The 4,930-nt window shown below is 43.3% G+C and overlaps 1 non-coding gene across 1 annotated transcript; it reads right to left on the bottom strand.

Annotated features, from left to right (window-relative positions):
- Positions 1-1,572: 1,572 nt before the first annotated feature.
- Positions 1,573-1,644, bottom strand: TRNAW-CCA (transfer RNA tryptophan (anticodon CCA)). The gene has a single exon. It is a non-coding gene; the product is annotated as a tRNA-Trp (tRNA).
- Between the last annotated feature and the right edge of the window lie 3,286 nt (positions 1,645-4,930).

The following is a 4,930-nucleotide window of genomic DNA, read 5'->3' as shown; positions in this document are numbered from 1 at the left end:
TTCTTAGCAACACCTGTTGGCTGTAAGGAAGTTCCACTCCTCTTGGGTTCACACCAATAGAGAATAACTGAGCCACACCTCCGCCTCACAGCCAGTACCTGAACTGTAGGAGAACATGAGAAATGTAGTTTTCAGCATCGCAGGCTGTGTAGCAGAGGAAGGAGCATCAGAAGGAAATTAAGTTTCAAGATATTGCAGATATACATATCTATATATATTTGATATTTAATGTATATAATAAATTATAATCATATCTGACTCTTTGTGATGACACAGACTGTACTTTGCCAGTTTCCTCTGTCCATGGGATTCTCCAGGCAAGAATACTGGAGAGGGCTGCCGTGCCCTTCACCAGGGAATCTTCCCAAACCCGGGATGGAAGATCTCCTTCCTCTCCTACACTGGCAGGCAAATTCGTTACCACTAGAGCCACGTGCTGCTGCTAAGTCACGTCAGTCGTGTCCGACTCTGTGCGACCCCATGGACGGCAGCCCACCAGGCTCCCCCGTCCCTGGGATTCTCCAGGCAAGAACACTGAAGTGGGTTGCCATTTCCTTCTCCAATGCATGAAAGTGAAAAGTGAAGGCAATGGCACCCCACTCCAGTGCTCCTCACACATACACGCACCCCACTCCACGACCTCCATGGGGTCGTGAAGAGTCAGACACAGCTGAGAGCCACCTAGGAAGTCCCTAAATTACAATTTAAAGAGACAGTAGCCTCTTCTCTTATTGCCAGTCCAATCAGCAGCCTACTGGCAAAAGTGGAGAAAAAAGGACAGGTTAAATTTGACAAAGGAAGGCAAGGGAGTAAAGAGATCACCGTGGCTAGCATGGCTACTATAGAAATGACTGATCATGTGGTCCAGACTAGGCAGTGCAGTCCAGGAGAAACTGATGGACTATGAATATAGGAATATGTCAGATAAGCACAATACTGACAACACCTTCTGTGGCCTTACAAGCAAAGGGGTGCAATAAGAACATGGCATCATGAAGTATCATAATAATTTGGCTACCTGGTGCAAAGAGCTAACTCATTGGAAAAGAGCCTGAGGCTGGGAAAGATTGAACGCAAAAGGAGAAGGCGGAGGCAGAGGATGAGATGGTTAGACAGCATCACTGACTTAATGGACATAAATCTGAGCCAACTCCAAGAGATAGTGAAGGACAGGGAAGCCTAGAGGGCTCCAGTCCATGGGGTCACACGACTTAGTGACTGAACAACCGAGCACATAGTTTGTATTTTGAAGAGGAGCGATCTTAAGGCTTTCAAATAAAGCTTGACTGTCACAATACTAGAGCAATTTCATGTCTTAAGTGCATATCAGGAAAACCTAGTCAAAGCGCCAAATTATAACATCTTCCAGAGCACATGTTAGCTGAACTCTTATCTTGATGATCTACACAGGGATCTAAAGGAGAGAACGGTAAGTAAGTAAGTAAGTGAAGCCGCTCAGTTGTGTCCAACTCTTTGTGACCCCATGGACTGCAGCCTACCAGGCTTCTCCATCCATGGGATTCTCCAGGCAAGAACACTGGAGTGGGTTACCATTTCCTTCTCCAGGGGATCTTCCCGACCCAGGGATCGAACCCGGGTCTCCTGCATTGGAGGCAGACGCTTTAACCTCTGAGCCACCAGGGAAGATACTAAAGGAGAGAACGGTAGACGGAGACAATGACACATATTTAGGTACAAATATTAAAATTCTCGGATCGATTCACTCATTTCTATATATACAGGATTTACAGGCAAGTCATGGACAATATGTAAAATTTCAAGAAAGGAAAAAGGGTTTAAATGTGTTTGCTATCATTACTGTTACAATGTCCTTCAACTGCACTAAACAGAAACTGAGAGTGAACGCCTACACGGACTCTATCATGTTTTATGCACTCAGGTCATATTTATACAGCTAAGAAGTATTTGTAATCTTTTCGGGCAGTCCATTAGCATCTCTCCTTAAGTTTTTTTGGTTTCCTACAAAAGGCATGCTGTTTTGTTTCTAATTCTTCTGGGGATGGGGAAGGAAGGAAGCTTCAAATTCTTTAGATTGGAAAGATTTGACATGGGCTGTAGGTCTCCACTTCCTGGGAGCTTCTCAGCAGATGCCTCAGCCATGACTTCACTGAATTCCAGTTGTATGTCTGCAAATCTCTCCTTTTGTATGAATTTCCTTTATCTCTGCAAAGAGGCAGTGAAGTTTGCTTTCTGCAAGGCTCCTTTGATTTCCTCCCAGTGTCTCCAAACATCAACGAAGCACTCTAGGGCAGTCCCATGTGACTCTCAAACAAAATAAAGAAGAATATGCAGTGTAAATCAGAACGGAGTCACTGTATCTTCCCTCCCAACATCTTTTTAGAGGTCTATCGCATGATTAAAAGTGTACTGCATGATTATACGTGGAAAACTGCTCTAAAGCCTTGGAACATTGGAAAATTCATACTGGAAAGAAAATAAATATAATTTAGGTAACAGAAAAATTAATACACACATTTAAAAAAATACTGGAACGCAACTCCTCTGGTGAGGACTACAATGAATGTATAAGGTACAAAGAAAAAGGATGACAATGAATCCTTAAAGAATGACATCTTTTGAAAAAAGTGGTCACAAGCAAGGAACAGAAACAAATGCTGTCTGTAGAGGGTCATTGGTTTGTGAAATCCTTGTGGGATGGAATTGTCCAACCAAAATCTATTACAGAAGCATGGATCTCTTAGGCACCTATAAATATTTGTCAGTGAGGATGGTTAATAGACAAACCATCTGGTGCCCCTGATCTTCACAATTCGATAAGGTCTCTATTGTTATTGCTCAAGAGATTTCTGCTGCATAAACCGACCCTCAGTGTATATGCTGATGGAAAAGGAATGTCCAAGCCAACTCTGAGAGCATTAAAGTGTGTGTGTGTGTGTGTGTGTGTGTGTGTGTGTGTGTGAGGGGAACAAGGAAACTCGTCTCCTTTGACAAATTCACAGTCCTTGGTTAACTTCTCATTAGCAGTCTGCTCACATCTCATTCCCATTAAGAGTATTCCGTTTTCTTTGTCTAAAGTGTTGAGTGGTTATGAATAGTAAGGATAGACTATCTGTAATTATTTTTTAATTATTAATGGTTTTGTTAGATCCTTTCACTTTTACATTACATTTCTGTTAATGTAAGTTAAATCAAAATGTACTTCAGTTTCCAAGCTGTTCCCCAATGTATTTTTCATTCTTTCATAACACTACTTCAGATTTCTATAAGATGTCTGTGAGAAAGCTTGTCTTTCTGGAAACACCCTCCTCATGCTAATAGATTCAGGGACTGCTGTGTTCTGCAAATCTACTAGCCATAGCTTTAGCAATCATGAAATTTCTAAATTCCCAATAGGACTCAACATCAGAATCACAATATGTACAAAATTCACTTGATATTAGCTAGTATCTTTAAACTGAACACAGGAACATCAACTCCATTCATAACCCCCTCCCATGAAGATCTTTTGGCACTTTATGACTACGAAGATTCTCAATTAACTAGAAACCAAAGGAGAAAATGGGTGAGTCTGAAAGGAACAGATATCAGAGGCAGAAACTAATGTACTGGGTTTGTGGTCTAGCTATATACCTTGAAGAGTAGTGTGGTAGGAACAAATATTCAAGTAGTGTGCCTTAGGAAGATAATGAGAGACAGAGAGAGAGAGGGAGGGAGGAAGAGGGGGAATTTCCCTGGAGAGATGGAAAAAAAGTCTACCTTTTAATCAATTTTTCCATCACCAGCAGATTGGCACTTTCTGATGGGGCACTGTTCCTTCAGAGAAATGTTCCTGCCTTGTATTTACTAAGGGTCCTGATTTCAGATCTAGTGTTAGGCAACTCACACAAATTAGACTATAGCTCCAGTGAGCAAAAAGAAGAGAAAATGGGTGAGATTTTTTTTTTTTTCAATCTTTTAACTACACAGAACACTCAGCCCCAGGGATTCTTGTACCATGACAGTTGATGACCTCGGAATTAAAAAAAAAAAATTTACTAGATCAGCTCTGGGGATAAAGAAGAAGGGGATCTAGCGCAAGGCAAAATTCCTGGCTGAGGTCGGGTGGAGTCACCCCCAAGGAATCGGCGAAGGAAACCTGATCTTAGCCAGAAGTATAAAGTTAACACACACTGCACCGAACACGAACGCTACGAAAAATGACTGGATAAATTATGCAGAGGGATTTCTGGATTTCTTTCAAGTAATTAAGTTTCGATTTCTTGCATTTATTTTAGTTCCAGGAAGCGCAAGGCGCCATGGACTGCAAAAAGTCTTCATTGATTGTTCCAATGCCTTAAGTTTGATTTCGTGACTGGACTTAACTTTGGGAAGAGGTAAACACACCGACCAGGGAAATTCACTACGACGAAAAATAACAGTTTCATCGGGGAAAGTAAACATAAGGGCGCTTGCTTGGGCACAGAACGCGGAGATCTGCCCGCCTCTCCTCTGCACAGAGAGTGGGGAGGGGAGAAACAGGTGTGAATCTGAGTGAGTGTGCGTGAGTGTCAGCACTTGTGTGTTTGCATGCGTGGGTGTAAGAGTGTCTGTGTGTGTGTCCGTGCCTGAGTGTGATTCGCTCCCTGGAGCTCTGGGGAGTAAGGAGTTGGAAACGGAGGACTCACTCTTTCCCTCGGAGGCTGTTAATTTCTTGGCGCCTGTTGTGTTTGCTCCGAAGCTTGGTCGACGCCAGTGCTCACCCCACTTCGCTCTCAGTCAGCCTGCCCGCCGGAATCGTGAAGGCGTCTAGGAGCTTTGCTAGCATCCAGCGGGCCTGAGGCTGGCGAGTCCCGCGTTCCCTCTTCTCAGTTAGCCTGCTTTATTTGAAATGCAGCTCCGCGCCTTTCCCTCCACCGGGGAAAGGGGAAGCGTTTGCCTTCCTTTTCTGCCTTGCCTTTCCTCATCCTCT

Source organism: Ovis canadensis, chromosome 17 (assembly GCF_042477335.2).
Source record: "Ovis canadensis isolate MfBH-ARS-UI-01 breed Bighorn chromosome 17, ARS-UI_OviCan_v2, whole genome shotgun sequence".
Classification (NCBI taxonomy): Eukaryota; Metazoa; Chordata; class Mammalia; order Artiodactyla; family Bovidae; genus Ovis; species Ovis canadensis.
This window is presented reverse-complemented; position numbering and strand designations above follow the sequence as displayed.